Genomic DNA, 19143 nt, shown 5'->3' on the forward strand with positions numbered 1-19143 from the left:
TCTTTATATATCTAGAAAGGGTGGTCCTAAAGAGGTAGGCATTTTTCGGAGGTCTCAAGAAGGTAACAAATACAATAATGTGTGTGTGTGTGTGTGTGTGTGTGTGTGTGTGTGTGTGTGTGTGTGTGTGTGTGTGTGTGTGTGTGTGTGTGTGTGTGTGTGTGTGTGCGCGTGGGAGGGGGTGGGTGGGTTGTCCGGTAGCAATAGTATAATGAATTGAATAAAGCTTCAGCCAGCCTCATGGATTTGTGACCAAGAGAATCCAGTTACACAAAAACATGCAAAGCACCAAACCTCCATCCTCGGGAGGCGTTCTAGTGTTCTATTATTAGCGAATAGAACACACAGAAGCTCTTTGTTGGAGGAGAGTGAGGTCAGAGGACCAAGCTGCTGACCCCAATGTGCCCAGCAGAAGTGCAGAAAGAATGGAAGCCGTGATGGAGTAGTCCACTGACCGTCTTCTCACCGCCAGAATAATGTGGCGACAGATGGCAGAGAATCTGCAGCTATAATAAAATGTATTCAGTTGATTATTTTACTTCATTTATTATTGTTTGTATCTCATTGGGTTGAGTTTTTTCTTGCCCTGATGTGGGATCTGAGCCGAGGAAGCGGGGATCGAACCTGGAACCCTCAAGTTGCTGGCACGGCCACTCTACCAACCGAGTTATACCGCCCCAAAACAAATAGATATACAACCTCGCTCCATTCACTTTCCAGCAGTCATATATATATATATATATATATATATATATATATATATATATATATATATATATATATATATATATATATATATATATATATATATATATATATTTTCTTCCCTTTTAAATCAAAACAAACGGTCTCGCTATGCAATTTAATGCCAACTAAAGCACTTCCTGTTTTGATTTCTTCTGCAGCCAATTCAGGCGGAAAAGTAGGCGGGCCTGACTCACCAGCGCCCTCTGTTGGTGGCTGAACATTAGAAAAAAACACCATTGTAGTAAAGTGTCATGATCCGTGGTCCGGATCATGTTTTGGTTAGTTATGTTTTGTTAGTTTTGGACTCCCTTAGTTCCTGTTTTGTGCACTCTTGGGTTTATTTTGGTCACCAAGGGGATTAATTGGGTTCACCTGCCTCTGGTTAGTGGTCGCAACGGTCACATCGGTTCATGAACGACTCGGGGGCAGGACTCAAAGACGGCTGAGGTTCTGGCGTCACTCCCGCCCACCTACCCGTCGGTCACGAATGTGGCCGTTTCCTGGTCGCCCGCCTCGCCAAGTGCAGCGGCGTTCAACGCGTCGCCGCCACCTGACTCTCTCTCGCTGGTTGCGGTGACACTTGGCCTGGCGACCCACCGCCAAGTCCCCCCTCCACCCTCCCATGACTCTTGATCTTACCTTGTTTTTTTTTTGACATCTGGATTCTGTCCTTGGGGAGGGGGTACTGTCATGATCCGTGGTCCAGATCATGTTTTGGTTAGTTATGTTATGTTAGTTTTGGACTCCCTTAGTTCCTGTTGTGTGCACTCATGAGTTTATTTTGGTCACCATGGGGATTAATTGGGTTCACCTGCCTCTGGTTAGTGGTCCCACCCTCAGCTGCTGTCAACCACTAGTAATGAGAGCTATTTATTCACCTTGCTCGCCACACTCACTCTGGCGTCATTGTTTGCTGTATGCAACGGTCACATCGGTTCATGAACGCCTTTGGCGCCAACAGCAGCGACGCCCAGGACTTGGGGGCAGGACTAAAAGACTGCTGAGGTTCTGGCGTCACTCCCGCCCACCTACCCGTCGGCCACGGATGTGGCCGTTCCCTGGTTGCCCGCCTCGCCAAGTGCAGCGGCGTTCAACGCGTCGCCGCCACCTGACTCTCCCACCGCCAAGTCCCCCCTCCACCCTCCCATGACTGTTTATCTTACCTAGTTTTTTTTGGACATCTGGAATCTGTCCTTGAGGAGGGGGTACTGTCATGATCCGTGGTCCAGATCATGTTTTGGTTAGTTATGTTATGTTAGTTTTGGACTCCCATAGTTCCTGTTGTGTGTACTCCTGGGTTTATTTTGGTCACCATGGGGATTTATTGGGTTCACCTGCCTCTGCGAAAACCCCGTCGTGACATAAAGACACTTTACAACACTTAAAATTAAATTGCATTTCAGATCCCGCATGACTGATATAATAAATGGTTAACTTTTGGTGTTTATCAATTGTTGCCATCTGGACTTTTTCCATTCACGGGTTGTTTTATGGATGTTATTTTTTGGTTGTTGTTGTTTTCCCCATCTGCTCCACCTCCTCATTGAATATTTTGCTGGTGCTAACAAGCAAGAGATGTTGCATTTTGTTGCTAAAACTTCTCATTTTACCTGAGGGGGCTTTATCAAATCGATGCTTGAAACTTGTGAGTCTTGCTGTTGTTTGCCCAACTTTTTTTTAATGTTTTCACTAACTGCAGGGAGGTGGAACGTTTTGGAGTTGGGGAATGAAAAAGAATGGTTTATTTTACAGGTGTGTAATTTCTCGCAACGAGGCTTCCTGTGGAGAACAAAGAGGAGCACCGATGAAGTGGTAGTTGTTGTTGTTGTTACTTTAAAGCTTTAGTGCTATTATTTATCTGACAAATACACCAAATGGTGGCGCCGTGCCGTTTATTACAGCCCATAAGTGGGATTGACTTGCAATGTCTCACACAGCTCAATACAAAATAACCGCCGTAATTCTGGGTGTTTGACGGAATCATCACAACATTTCCTACTCACTTTTAGGTGACTGAAAAGAAGCAAATGCATGTCAAATTTGACAGATTGGTTGAAAAAACATGCAACCTCTTGGACTTAGCTTGGCTTCACTACACCTCAATTTAGTTTCTTTACGTATGTGCTGGTGTTGTAACGATCCCAATATTTTGGTACCGGTACTAAAATTTGTTCAGTACTTTTCGGTACTTTTATAAATAACGGGGACCACAAAAAAATGTGCATCATTGGCTATATTTTAACAAAAAAATCTTAGGGTACATTAAACATATGTTTATTATTGCAGTTAAGTCCTTAAATAAAATAGTGAACATACTAGACAACTTGTCTTTTATTAGTAAGTAAACAAACAAAAGCTTCTATTTTAGTCTGCTGACATATGCAGTAACATATTGTGTCATTTATCTACCTATCTACCCAAACTTTTGAACGGTAGTGTATATATGTATATGTATATATATATATATATATATATATATATATATATATATATATATATATATATATATATATATATATATATATATATATATATATATATATATATATGTATATATATATATATATATATATATATATATATATATATATATATATATATATATATATATATATATATATATATATATATATATATATATATACATATATATATATATATATATATATATATATACATATATACATATATACATATATATATATATATATATATATATATATATATATATATATATATATATATATATATATATATATATGTATATATATATATATATATATATATATATATATATATATATATATATATACACTATCGTTCAAAAGTTTGGGGTCACCCAAACAATTTTGTGGAATAGCCTTCATTTCTAAGAACAAGAATAGACTGTCGAGTTTCAGATGAAAATTCTCTTTTTCTGGCCATTCTGAGCGTTGAATTGACCCCACAAATGTGATGCTCCAGAAACTCAATCTGCTCAAAGGAAGGTCAGTTTTGTAGCTTCTGTAACAAGCTAAACTGTTTTCAGATGTGTGAACATGATTGCACAAGGGTTTTCTAATCATCAATTAGCCTTCTGAGCCAATGAGCAAACACATTGTACCGTTAGAACACTGGAGTGATAGTTGCTGGAAATGGGCCTCTATACACCTATGTAGATAGTGCACCAAAAACCAGACATTTGCAGCTAGAATAGTCATTTACCACATTAGCAATGTATAGAGTGTATTTCTTTAAAGTTAAGACTAGTTTAAAGTTATCTTCATTGAAAAGTACAGTGCTTTTCCTTCAAAAATAAGGACATTTCAATGTGACCCCAAACTTTTGAACGGTAGTATATATATATATATATATATATATATATATATATATATATATATATATATATATATATATATATATATATATATATATATATATATATATATATATATATGAAGTATGAAGTCCATCCATCCATCCATTTTCTACCGCTTGTCCCTTTTGGGGTCGCGGGGGGTGCTGGAGCCTATCTCAGCTGCATTCGGGCGACACAGTCATAATACTTTAAAAGTAACGATAATCTTACTTGAGTACAATTCTTAGCTACTCTACCAACCTGTAACAGTCAGATGAAAAAAATAGGGTCCTGTATGACACAATCAATAACAATCCGCCATTTTGAATATATAAATAAAACAAGTTAATGTGGTTTATTTGAGATTAATTGCAATGTTTAATCAGAACAATTAGCTAAGCGATGCTGTGGCTGTATTTATATCACTAATGACTGAGGTACTATTTGTTAACAACAGGTGGCCAGCTTATTTTTTTCCATGTTTTTATTCCTAGCAGAAACGTGTTTTTTTTGTTGCAAAACCTCACACCAGCAAGTGTGGAAACAGCAGGAGGAGAAAGTATCACCCCTCTTTTCCACTAAGATTTGTTTATTTATTTGGGGGCTTTAACATATCCGAAATGCGAGCTGAGAATTGGGTGGCTGTTGGTATTCGAACCACAGTCTTCTTCTTCTTCGGTTTCCCCGGCAACAAGATGTCTCACGACAAGGTTTACCCTGGAGGCAGCTTTAGTTTTTGGAAGCAGAGGATTTGGGAGACACGGAGAAAGATGCATTCAGGTATCATGCTTTAGCAGTTCTTATGTGCACCATTTTTTCAGTCTTGTAAACCTAATATTTAAGTGCTTTATTCTTCATTATTTCCAGGTAATAACCAGTCCCTGTGTATGAAAGCCATTTCTGCAACATTCAAGACTGAATTTCCTATTTGTCTTTTTTTATCCCGCAAATGCTTCCAATTTGCTAAAATACCCCCACAAACAGGGGTGACAGCGCCACCTGTTTCCCTGGCAATGCACTTGACGTAAAAATTTCTTTGACATTGTCTTTACTTCAGTTTTTGATGTCAACTTTTACTGCTTTAATGTGTTATCTTGTCGATAATTCATTACATTCATTTTTATTACATTTTTTTTTGACAATGTGGAAGTCGCTTCCTAGCAGTGCCACTGTCAGACACGCCACAGGAGCCAAGCGTGCAGGTTTAACAAGGTTTTAATAAGAATGTTTCAAGAAAAGTTTTTCTCTCCAGCAGAACGTGACCTTTCAGTCACGTCCGTATCCTCTCTCCCCTCCCGCTCCCGGCCGCTTACTGTTAAAGACAACTGTTGATTAGATTACCACGTACCAGCTGTGAAATCTAATCACCTGCCAGCTGTGTCTCGCCGTCAGCACTGCCACGCCCCCGTCTGATGGTGCTCTGTCCTCAGCACCATGGACAGAGGCGGTGACCTTTGCTCCTGCAGGCAGCGCTGGCAACATCTTCCTCCACAGACACCACTTGATATTTTTCTAACCTGGCAATTAGAGTTGTCCCGATACCAATATTTTGGTACCGGTACTGGTACTTTTCTAAGTAAAGGGGACCACAAAAATGTTATTATTGGCTTTATTTTAACCAAAAATCCTATGGTACATTAAACATGTTTCTTATTGCAATTTAGTCCTTAAATAAAATAGTGAACATACAAGACAACTTGTCTTTTATTAGTAATTAAGCAAACAAAGGCTCCTAATTTAGCGGTTAGAGTGTCCGCCCTGAGATTGGTAGGTTGTGAGTTCAAACCCCATCCGAGTCATACCAAAGACTCCAAAAAATGGGACCCATTACCTCCCTGCTTGGCACTCAGAATCAAGGGGATGGAATTGGGGGATAAATCACCAAAAATGATTCCCGGGCGCGGCCACCGCTGCTGCTCACTGCTCCCCTCACCTCCCAGAGGGTGAACAAGGGGATGGGTCATATGCAGAGAATAATTTCGCCACACTTAGTGTGTGTGTGACAATCATTGGTACTTTAACCTAATATTTTGTCATTTTCCATTCTATTATTTTGTCAAAATTATTAAGGACAAGCGGTAGAAAATGAATTATTAATCTACTTGTTCATTTACTGTTAATCGTGAGTTCAAACCCCGGCTGAGTCATACCAAGGACTCCAAAAAATGGGACCCATTACCTCCCTGCTTGGCACTCAGAATCAAGGGGATGGAATTGGGGGATAAATCACCAAAAATGATTCCCGGGCGTGGCCACCGCTGCTGCTCACTGCTCCCCTCACCTCCCAGGGTTGTGAACAAGGGGATGGGTCAAATGCAGAGAATAATTTCGCCACACTTAGTGTGTGTGTGACAATCATTGGTACTTTAACCTAATATTGTGTTATTTTCCATTCTATTATTTTGTCAAAATTATTAAGGACAAGCGGTAGAAAATGAATTATTAATCTACTTGTTCATTTACTGTTAATCGTGAGTTCAAACCCCGGCCGAGTCATACCATGGACTCCAAAAAATGGGACCCATTACCTCCCTGCTTGGCACTCAGCATCAAGGGTATGGAATTGGGGGTTAAATCACCAAAAATGATTCCCGGGCGTGGACACCGCTGCTGCTCACTGCTCCCCTCACCTCCCAGGGGGTGAACAAGGGGATGGGTCGAATGCAGAGGACGAATTTCTCCACACCTAGTGTGTGTGTGACTATCATTGGTACTTTAACTTAATATTGTCTCATTTTCCATTCTATTATTTTGTCAAAATTATTAAGGACAAGCGGTAGAAAATTGATTATTAATCTACTTGTTCATTTACTGTTAATATCTGCTTACTTTCTCTTTTAACATGTTCTATCTACACTTCTGTTAAACTGTAATAATCACTTCTTTTTCTGGGTTTGATACTTTACATTAACTTTGGATGACACCCCGAATTTGGGCATCAATACGATACCAAGTCTATTGATATAATCTATTTTAACGAAAATGATTAATTAGTATCGCGGTACTATACTAATACCGGTATACCGTACAACCCTACTGGCAATATCGGACTACCGATATTACACACACAAGTGAATGCAAGGCATACTTGATCAACAGCCATACAGGTCACACTGAGGGTGTCCGTATAAACAACTTTAACACTGTTACAAATATGCGCCACACTTGTGAACCCACACCAAACAAGAATGACAAACACATTTCGGGAGAACATCCGCACCGTAACACAACATAAACACAACAGAACAAACACCCAGAACCCCTTGCAGCACTAACTCTTCCGGGACGCTACAATATACACCCCCCAAGTTGGCATTTTTTTTCCATAACTTGAGTTGATTTATTTTGGAAAACCTTGTTACATTGTTTAATGCATCCAGCGGGGCAATCTCAACAAAATTAGGCATAATAATGTGTTAATTCCACGACTGTATATATCGGTATCGGTTGATATCGGAATCGGTAATTAAGAGTTGGACAATATCGGAATATCGGATATCGGCAAAAAAGCCATTATCGGACATCTCTAATACTAATACTGGTATACCGTACAACTCTACTGGCAATATTAAAGGCCTACTGAAAGCCACTACTACCGACCACGCAGTCTGATAGTTTATATATCAATGATGAAATCTTAACATTGCAACACATGCCAATACTTATAAAGTGCAATTTTAAATTTCCCGCTAAACTTCTGGTTGAAAACGTCTATGTATGATGACGTATGTGCGTGACATCAATGGTTGAAACGGAAGTATTCAGACACCATTGGATCCAATACAAAAAGCTCTGTTTTCATCGCAAAATTCCACAGTATTCTGGACATCTGTGTTGGTGAATCTTTTGCAATTTGTTTAATGAACAATGGAGACTGCAAAGAAGAAAGCTGTAGGTGGGATCGGTGTATTAGCGGATGGCTGCAGCAACACAACCAGGAGGACTTTGAGTTGGATAGCAGACGCGCTATCCGACGCTAGCCGCCGACCGCATCGATGATCGGGTGAAGTCCTTCGTCGCTCCGTCGATCGCTGGAACGCAGGTGAGCACGGGTGTTGATGAGCAGATGAGGGCTGGCGTAGGTGGATAGCTAATGTTTTTAGCACAGCTCTGACGAGGTCCCGTAGCTAAGTTAGCTTCAATAGTGTCGTTAGCAACAGCATTGTTAAGCTTCGCCAGGCTGGAAAGCATTAACCGTGTGGTTACATGTCCATGGTTTAATAGTATTGTTGATCTTCTGTCTATCCTTCCAGTCAGGGGTTTATTTATTTTGTTTCTATCTGCATTTGAGCCTGATGCTATCACGTTAGCTCCTTAGCTAAAGTGCTTCGCCGATGTATTGTCGTGGAGATAAAAGTCACTGTAAATGTCCATTTCGCGTTCTAGACTCTCATTTTCAAGAGGATATAGTATCCGAGGTTGTTTAAAATACAAATCCGTGATCCACAATAGAAAAAGGAGAAAGTGTGGAATCCAATGAGCCAACTTCTACCAAAGTTACGGTCAGAGCGAAAAAAGATACGTCCTGCACTGCACTCTAGTCCTTCACTCTCACGTTCCTCATCCACGAATCTTTCATCCTCGCTCAAATTAATGGGGTAATCGTCGCTTTCTCGGTCCGAATCGCTCTCGCTGCTGGTGTAAACAATGGGGAAATGTGAGGAGCCTTTCAACCTGTGACGTCACGCTACTTCCGGTACAGGCAAGGCTTTTTTTTATCAGCGACCACAAGTTGCGAACTTTATTGTCGATGTTCTCTACTAAATCCATTCAGCAAAAATATGGCAATATCGCAAAATGATCAAGTATGACACATAGAATGGATCTGCTATCCCCGTTTAAATAAAAAAAGTTCATTTCAGTAGGCCTTTAAAATGCATCTAGGAGTAAAATAAATAACAATCAAATATGTACTCATTTGTACTGTATTATTAGTACTAAAAAATACCCCAAAAATGTACATTATTCAGGCGCAGCATGCCGGATAAAACAAAAATAAGGTTAAAAACGTCATCGCTAGCTATGAGAAGTGGTGGAGCCGGTGCTGGTATCCTCAAACATTCCTTGAACGCACCACCCGCTGGCGTTCGCGTACTTTACCGCACCTGCGTGCAGCGTGACTCGGAATGTGCAAAATGCTTGGCGGCGGGGAGACGAGTCGGTCTTGTCTGCGGGGCCCGAGCTGTCAGCGGCGTGCAGCAGGTGTTCATCTGAGCAGAACAATGCAGCCAAGAAGGCGTGACGGCTCAGGGAGGAAGTTGGCCTCCGCTGACGGTGAACGGTTCCATGTTGCACGAGCAGACCGCTGGTCAGGATCATGACTTTTTAGTAGCAGAAGGAGAAAAGTACAAGCTGTCAAGGAGTTGCTTGGAACTATTTTTTTTTTTTACTGCTCAGGTTCTCTCGGTGGAAATTCCTCACTTGCCATTTTCTCATCGTTTTGTTCCGGGTTGGGTTTTTTTTTTTTCAAATACTTTTGCTGTTTTGCTTCGGTCAACTTGATATTTGACCGCCTTTATCCTTCCAGTTGTCAGAGTTGTTGGGGAATTGGTTAAAACAACTGAGGCATAATTCTTACTCTGAAGAAAAATACATGCAAAGAAAAAGTTAAAGTTAAAGTGCCAATGATTGTCACACAAACACTAGGTGTGGCGAAATTATTCTCTGCATTTGACCCATCACCCTTGATCACCCCCTGGGAGGTGAGGGGAGCAGTGAGCAGCAGCGGGGGCCGCGCCCGAGAATCATTTATGGTGATTTAACCCCCAATTCCAACCCGTGATGCTGAGTGTCAAGCAGGGAGGTAATGTGTCCCATTTTTATAAAATAACTTATTTGTAGGGATGTCCGTAATGGCTTTTTGCCGATATCCGATATTCCGATATTGTCCAACTCTTTAATTACTGATACCGATATCAACCGATAACGATATCAACCGATATATGCAGTCGTGGAATTAACACATTATTATGCCTAATTTGGACAACCATGTATGGTGAAGATAAGGTACTTTTTAAAAAAAAAAGATAAAATAAGATAACTAAATTAAAAACATGTTCTTGAATAAAAAAGAAAGTAAAACAATATAAAACAGTTACATAGAAACTAGTAATTAATGAAAATGAGTAAAATTAACTGTTAAAAATTAGTACTATTAGTGGACCAGCAGCACGCACAATCATGTGTGCTTACGGACTGTATCCCTTGCAGACTGTATTGATATATATTGATATATAATGTAGGAACCTGAATATTGATAACAGAAAGAAATGGGGGGAGGGAGGTTTTTTGGGTTGGTGCACTAATTGTAAGTGTATCTTGTGTTTTTTATGTTGATTTAATTAAAAACAAACAAAAAAACAAACAAACAAAAAAACGATACAGATAATAAAAAAACCGATACCGATCATTTCCGATATTACATTTTAACGCATTTATCGGACATCCCTAATTATTTGTATTAAATATTGTATTTACACTACCGTTCAAAAGTTTGGGGTCACCCAAACAATTTTGTGGAATAGCCTTCATTTCTAAGAACAAGAATAGACTGTCGAGTTTCAGATGAAAGTTCTCTTTTTCTGGCCATTTTGAGCGTTTAATTGACCCCACAAATGTGATGCTCCAGAAACTCAATCTGCTCAAAGGAAGGTCCGTTTTGTAGCTTCTGTAACGAGCTAAACTGTTTTCAGATGTGTGAACATGATTGCACAAGGGTTTTCTAATCATCAATTAGCCTTCTGAGCCAATGAGCAAACACATTGTACCATTAGAACACTGGAGTGATAGTTGCTGGAAATGGGCCTCTATACACCTATGTAGATATTGCACCAAAAACCAGACATTTGCAGCTAGAATAGTCATTTACCACATTAGCAATGTATAGAGTGTATTTCTTTAAAGTTAAGACTAGTTTAAAGTTATCTTCATTGAAAAGTACAGTGCTTTTCCTTCAAAAATAAGGACATTTCAATGTGACCCCAAACTTTTGAACGGTAGTGTATGTAAATACTGAACTACTGCTTAATAATATAATTACGATAATTATTTATTATGGTGTTATTCGTATTTTTATACATTGATATAATACATTATCACCTAAATATGCCTCACGTGTCATAAATATTATATTTGTTATAAATTATTTACCATCAATCAATCAATCAATGTTTACCTATATAGCCCTAAATCACGAGTGTCTCAAAGGGCTGCACAAGCCACAACGACATCCTCGGTTCAGATCCCACATCAGGGCAAGAAAAAAACTCAACCCAATGGGATGACAATGAGAAACCTTGGAGGGCACCTTACACAAACACAAACACACACATTCACAGACACACCCAGGATCATACAGTTGATAGACAGTTGCGATAGCCAATCAGATCACGAGTTGTTGTCAGTAAAGCGAAATTTACGTTGTAAAAGCTGAGTGACTGACTAAACTATCTAGTAGATACAACCATGGCACTACTACAACACACCTGAAACAGTTATCAATACTAGTTATTACTTACCCATCCATTTAATCCATTATATGACCCTCCCTAGTGTGCCTCTGATTGGCTAGCCAGTGTCTGACCATGTCTGTGACCCAGACCGCTCTAGCTGCAGTGCCCTCTGCTGGTTGTTCAGGGGAGTGTGCAACTCCACATTTATTTGTGCATTCGGTCTCATCGACACCAAAGCAAAAAAGCAATCCACATATGCAAATTCTATACAAATACACAATCAAGCATATTTATATTCAAAACTCGAAAATATATTTACAAATGTTTATACAAATTCTTGATTTATTTGCAATGGCAAATTTTTATATGTATACATTTTATTTGTATGCATTTTCAAATCTCAAAAATATATTTACAAATACGCGTTTATTTATACAAATTGTTTATTTATTTGTATATCATATTTGTAGTTGTATATTTATTAACCTCTTAAGGGCCAAGCTGTTTGCTTACATGCATATTTTGTATTTCTCTTTGCTATTTAGGCTTATTGGACCCTAATTAGAATAAAATTAAGAATCATCTTTTGATATGATGTACTTAGTCCATAAGTACACGAACGTGTACTTCATGTTTAGTGACATGCTAATTCTTATTTTCTACACTTATTTTTACCAAATTCCATTGTATGTTATACTCTTCTGACACCACCAGATGGCAGTATAAGTGTCCACATAAGTGGCTATAAGTGTCACGGCCGCATTGGAATGCGCCCTCATCTATATAATGTTCAATATAAATGATCGAACATTACAGCCCTCTGGTGTCAGTTGCCGTCACCTCCCCTTGGTAATCATAACAATAAGACCCCAATTCAGTAGTGTACACAATTTTGGAAATAAGAGCTAAAAGGTGCTGTCCACACATGTGGCCACTAAGCCTTTAGAATTAATGCAAACTGCAATGTAAATATAAAGCCTTCAAATGTTCTGTTATTTCCTGTAAAAGGACCAACGAGGTCATACACATCCATGATTGAACACGCCAAGCTGACATAGAGTATGTGTTGATAACATGTTATTGACGCTTCTCTCCACTGCAGCACAACACACAACCATCGGAAATCCAACAAGCAAACCCTTGCATTGTGTCGCCCACATCTTCTGGCAAACCAAACACCGTCTCTTGTTTCTTTCTTGTGCTCGCGGTTCAGCGGTCCAATTTGAATTTTGTAATAACTCTCCCGTGGAGACAAGCGCTCTCTTTTGAACCCAAGCCTATTGGAGGCTTTACAAGGCATTCACAATCTGGAGAGAAAGAGCCTGCCGCTCTCCTCTCCGGAGAGGAAGGACGAGGAGACAAAAAACTGGCGGGGAGAAATTTTCTTTTTTTTTTAAATGAACGATGGGGTCGACATATCTCGCTAAAATGTTAATGAGGAATGTCTGAGGCGGATTCAACAACGCATCGTCATAAACGAGGCCCACTCACAGTGGAAACGAACATATGCTGAGGTCAAACTGGCTTTTAAAGGCCTACTGAAATGAATTTTTTTTATTTAAACGGGGATAGCAGATCTATTCTATGTGTCATACTTGATAATTTCGCGATATTGCCATATTTTTGCTGAAAGGATTTAGTATAGAACAACGACGATAAAGATTGCAACTTTTGGTATCTGATAAAAAAAAAGGCTTGCACCTACCGGAAGTAGCGTGACGTAGTCAGTTGAACATATACGCAAAGTTCCCTATTGTTTACAATGATGGCCGCATGAAGTGAGAGAGATTCGGACCGAGAAAGCGACAATTTCCCCATTAATTTGAGCGAGGATGAAAGATTTGTGGATGAGTAAAGTGCAAGTGAAGGACTAGTGGGGAGTTGAAGCTATTCAGATAGGGAAGATGCTGTGAGAGCCGGGGGTGACCTGATATTCAGCTGGGAATGACTACAACAGTAAATAAACACAAGACATATATATACTCTATTAGCCACAACACAACCAGGCTTATATTTAATATGCCACAAATTAATACTGCATAAAAACACCTGCGTGTTTGTTACGCTAGCTCCTAGATCCTCTGCTAGCTCCTAGCTCCATAGAACACGCCAATACAATTCAAACACCTGATCAACACACACAATCACTCAGCCCAAAAGACCGTTCACCTAACCCAAGGTTCATAAAGCTTATATATTTTTAAAAATGTACGTACATACGCAAAAAAAAGTTGCGCACATACGGTCAAGCGATCAAATGTTTAGAAGCCAAAGCTGCATACTCACAGTAGCACGTCTGCGTCTTTGTCATCCAAATCAAAGTAATCCTGGTAAGAGTCTGTGTTGTCCCAGTTCTCTACAGGTGTCTGTGTATCGAAGTCAAAAGTCCTCCTGGTTAGAGTCTCTGTTATCCGAGTTCTTCCATCTTGACTGCATCTTCCGGGAATGTAAACAAAGAAGCGCCGGCTGTGTACTGTTGTTGCTGACTACGTTCGAAAAATACGTCCATTTCGCACCGACAACTTTCTTCTTTGCTTGCTCAGCTTCCTTCTCCATAATGCAATGAACATGATTGCAACAGATTCACGAACACAGATGTCCAGAATACTGTGGAATTATGAAATGAAAACAGAGCTTTTTCGTATTGGCTTCAATGTGGAAGGCATACCCGTGTTCCCCGGTCTACGTCACGCGCATACGTCATCCTCAGAGGCGTTTCGAACCGGAAGTTTAGCGGAAAATTTAAAATGTCCCTTTATAAGTTAACCCGGCCGTATTGGCATGTGTTATAATGTTAAGATTTCATCATTGATATATAAACTATCAGACTGCGTGGTCGGTAGTAGTGGGTTTCAGTAGGCCTTTAAAAATGTTCCCATAGGAAATGAAACAGAGTCTGATCCAGGATTAAACAATTAGGTTAACCACTACCAATATTAGGGGTGTCCTGATCCAATATTAATATCAAATATCCGATATCAGAAAAAAAACAAGTACGGGATTATATGGGATTTATTGTAAAATGTGTTGTGTGTACAGGAGGAAGGAGACGGCACAAACAGGGGGCACATGGTATAAGCTGTATTTATTTATATATATCCATCCATCCATCCATCCATCTTCTTCCGCTTATCCGAGGCGATGGCAGCAGCCTAAGCAGGGAAGCCCAGACTTTCCTCTCCCCAGCCACTTCGTCCGGCTCTTCTCAGGGGATCCCGAGGCGTTCCTAGGCCAGCCGGGAGACATAGTCTACCCAACGTGTCCTGGGTCTTCCCCGTGGCCTCCTACAGGTCGGACGTGCCCTAAACACCTCCCTAGGGAGGCGTTCGGGTGGCATCCTGACCAGACGCCCGAACCGCCTCATCTGGCTCCTCTCCATGTGGAGGAGCAGCGGCTTTACTTTGAGCTCCCCCCGGATGGCAGAGCTTCTCACCCTATCTCTAAGGGAGAGACCCGCCACCCGGCGGAGGAAACTCATTTCGGCCTTGTCCTTTCGGTCATAACCCAAAGCTCATGAGCATAGGTGAGGATGGGAACATAGATCGACCGATAAATTGAGAGCTTTGCCTTCCGGCTCAGCTCCTTCTTCACCACAACGGATCGATACAGCGTCCGCATTACTGAAGACGCCGCACCAATCTGCCTGTCGACCTCACGATCCACTCTTCCCTCACTCGTGAACAAGAACATTTATATGTATACACTATATATATAAATAACAAATGAAGTGTGTGCACTAATCCAAAATGTGTGTGTGGTGTGCGACTATGTGTGGAAATTAAATGGAGCGTTTTACCGGGAGTGTTGAGCGTGAGGTGCGGAAGTCCAAGGGGGGGCAAGGCAAGCTCGGAGATCCGTGAGACAGACGTGAGGTCGAGGGGAGGAGAGAGGCGTCAAAGTCCGTGTCGATATCCAAATGGGCCAGCCAGAGAACCAGAGGGGAACACAGGGAGACGAGACACACAGCTCGTCACGCGGGAACGAAGGTTTGCTGCTAGAAACGACAAGGGGGACACGAGACCAATCAACACGGCACAGGATGCAGGTTTGCACTGGCATAAGTAGGCAGGTCTTCTCATCAGCAACAGGTGCGTTGATTACTGGCGATTGATTGCAGCTGCTTGCTGCAGCCGGACGGCAAAACGCCTGGCAAGCTCCTGGAGTTGCGCCCAGCGCACCGCAAGGATGAATGCGCATTGGAATACACCCGGGCCGTGACATGTGTGATATAAAGTCCGACAAGTCCTGCAACGTGTTGGATAGCCAGTTAACATCTAAATGTCCTCCAATAAACACACTGGTCTTTTCTTGTATTTTAGTCAATTAAGTCGTTTACAAAAAGGTAAACATGGTATCAATCAATCAATCAATCACAGTTTATTTATATAGCCCTTAATCACAAGTGTCTAAAGGGCTGCTGTTTCCTGGTATCCTGTTTCCTGGTTTGTTTTCCCAGCATTTTTGACATTAAAATCATGTTTTCCTGCATCAAGCCTGCCATCTCTGCATCTTAGAGGTCGTCACCAACACTTCCTGACATATAAGTCCATTCCAGACCGTTAGTAACAAATAGGTTAATGTTTTCAATACCTGTTATTGTTCTTTGTTTGATTAATTGCACTTGATCAAACTTTTTTGTATTATTTTCCACTATGGTGTCGGAAGTAAAAAAAAGTTGTATTGGGACACTTCTAGGTATTATTAAGACGGTAAAACAATAACACTGTAACACTGTCAGGAGAGCTCTCTTTAGTAGAGGTTGTAACCTCAAAAAGGAAGACAGCTTGCAGGTTTAGACGAGCGCCTCTGCAGCAGGCGAGGAGGGCGAGGGCGAGACGAGCGCCTTTCGAGGGAGGCGAGCTGGAGGTCAGGATCGCGGCATCATGGGAAGACTCGCTGGAGACGGGGATGGCGGCGTCGTGGGACGGCCCGCCGTAATAGTTGGTGGCGTCTGCAGAGCTGGAGCGGCAGGCGACTGGGCAGGAGATCTACCAGGCTGCAGAGCTGGAGGCAAGGTACGCGGCGTCGTGGGAAGACTCGCTGGAGACGGGGATGGCGGCGTCTGCAGAGCTGGAGCAGCAGGAGACTGGGCTGGAGATCTACCAGGCTGCAGAGCTGGAGGCAAGGATCGCGGCGTCGTGGGAAAACTCGCCGGAGACGGGGATGGCGGCGTCTGCAGAGCTGGAGCAGCAGACGACTGGGCTGGAGATCTACCAGGCTGCAGAGCTAGAGGCAAGGATTGTGGCGTCGTGGGAAGACTCGCTGGAGACGGGGATGTCGGCGTTGTGGGACAGCCCGCCGGAGTAGCTGGTGGCGTCTGCAGAGCTGGAGCGGCAGGCGACTGGGCAGGAGATCTACCAGGCTGCAGAGCTGGAGGCAAGGATCACGGCGTGGTGGGAAGACTCGCTGGAGACAGGGATGGCGGGGTCGTGGGACGGCCTGCTGGAGTAGCTGGTGGCGTCTGCAGAGCTGGAGCGGCAGGCGACTGGGCAGGAGATCTTCCAGGCTGCAGACCTGGAGGCAAGGATTGCGGCGTCGTGGGACGACCCGCCGGAGTAGCTGGTGGCGTCTGCAGAGCTAGAGCGGCAAGCGACTGGGCGGAAAAGATTCTACCAGGCTGCGGAGCTGGAGGCAAGGATCGCGGCGTCGTGGGAAGACTCGCTGGAGATGGGGATGGCGGCGTCGTGGGACGGCCCGCTGGAGTAGCTGGCTGGCGTCTGCAAAGCTGGAGCAGCAGGCGACTGGGCAGGAGATCTACCAGGCTGCAGAGCTGGAGGTCAGGATCGCGGCATCGTGGGAAGACTCGCTGGAGACGGGGATGGCGGCGTCTTGGGACGGCCAGCCGGAGTAACTGGTGGCATCTGCAGAGCTGGAGCGGCAGGCGACTGGGCAGGAGATCTACCAGGCGGAGGTCCGCAGGAGGACCCACTTGAGGAGAGCATGGCGGTGGTGGAGGACATTTTTTGTATTAAACATAATACGGACAAAACAGGAAGTGGAACCAAAATAAGAGCGCAATACAGGAAGTGACCTCATGAAACAGCATGAAACGAACACCTTATGTCATGATTTTAAAGACCAACAAAAAAGACATGATACAAATGGTTAACATGTAAAAATAGGTTGTCAATATTCAAAATTTAATTTTGATAAAGAAAAAATAATGGCCTTTTTTTTTTTTTGAAAGGTTTTTAATACCCGATCGCATGACATCACTTGAAAAAGATATATGTTGAGGCAACGTGTTAACAAGCATCTTGTGTGGACAAAATAACCTGACAGTTTCCTATCGCTCATCTCTCAGTGATTAGAGTGGCATTCCAGGAAATAGTCCACACCCTAAATGTGAGTTTATCTACAGAAGATAGCGAGCTGACATGATGTAATCCCGCCTCGCGAGGGTTGTTTACGTCGTCAAGGACAATCTCTGCAAAATGTCACGTCGCATCTCGCTCACACGGCGAGAAGTGGCGGCGACGACATGTCACCGCCGGTCGTGTGATTAGCACTTGACGGACAAGCGGGGCGACCGCCGTGACCTTCTATGCAAGGATTTTTCGCGGCTATCAGCACTTTGGGCAAACAAGCCAGCCTAGAATATAGAATGCATAGCACATGTAGGCTTCGACTAGGACATTCAATTCCGTTTAGTGTACTGTAGGACACTCATTTGATACAGAGAAGCTCATCTGCTAATCCGGTGTTTTTCAACCTTTTTTGAGCCAAGGCGCATGTTTTGCGTTGAAAAAATGCGGAGGCACACCACCAGCAGACATCGTTAAAAAAACGAAACTCAGTTGACAGTAAAAAGTCGTTGGATGTGACTTTAAAGCATAACCAAGCATGCATCACTATAGCTCTTGTCTCAAAGTAGGTGTACTGTCACCACCTGTCACATCACACCCTGACTTATTTGGACTTTTTTGCTGTTTTCCTGTGTGTAGTGTCTTGCGCTCCTATTTTGGTGTCTTTTTCTCTTTTTTTGGTATTTTCCTGTAGCAGTTTCGTGTCTTCTTTTTGAGCGATATTTCCCGCATCTTCGTGTTATTTCAGTTGTTTTCATCCTTCTTTGTGGGGACATTGTTGATTGTCATGTCATGTTCGGATGTACTTTGTGGACGCCGTCTTTGCTCCACAGTAAGTCTTTGCTGTCGTCCAGCATTCTGTTTTTGTTTACTTTGTAGCCAGTTCAGTTTTAGTTTGGTTCTGCATAGCCTTCCCTAAGCTTCAATGTCTTTTCTTAGGGGCACTCACCTTTTGTTTATTTTTGGTTTAAGCATTAGATACTTTTTTACCTGCACCCTGCCTCCCGCTGTCGTCTAAATATTGTGATCACGACAAACCATCGTTGTTGTTCCCGACATCTACAAAGCAATTAGCTACCGGCGGCCACCTACTGATATGGAAGAGTATTGCACGGTTACTCTGCCGAGCTCCAGACAGCACCGACACTCAACAACAACACATCATTTGCGGACTATAATTACTGGTTTGCAAAAAATATTTTTAACCCAAATAGGTGAAATTATATCATCTCCAACGGCACACCAGACTGTATCTCACGCCGCGGCACAGTGGTTGAAAAACACCGTGCTAATCTAATGACAC

Source organism: Entelurus aequoreus, linkage group LG16 (assembly GCF_033978785.1).
Source record: "Entelurus aequoreus isolate RoL-2023_Sb linkage group LG16, RoL_Eaeq_v1.1, whole genome shotgun sequence".
Lineage (NCBI taxonomy): Eukaryota > Metazoa > Chordata > Actinopteri > Syngnathiformes > Syngnathidae > Entelurus > Entelurus aequoreus.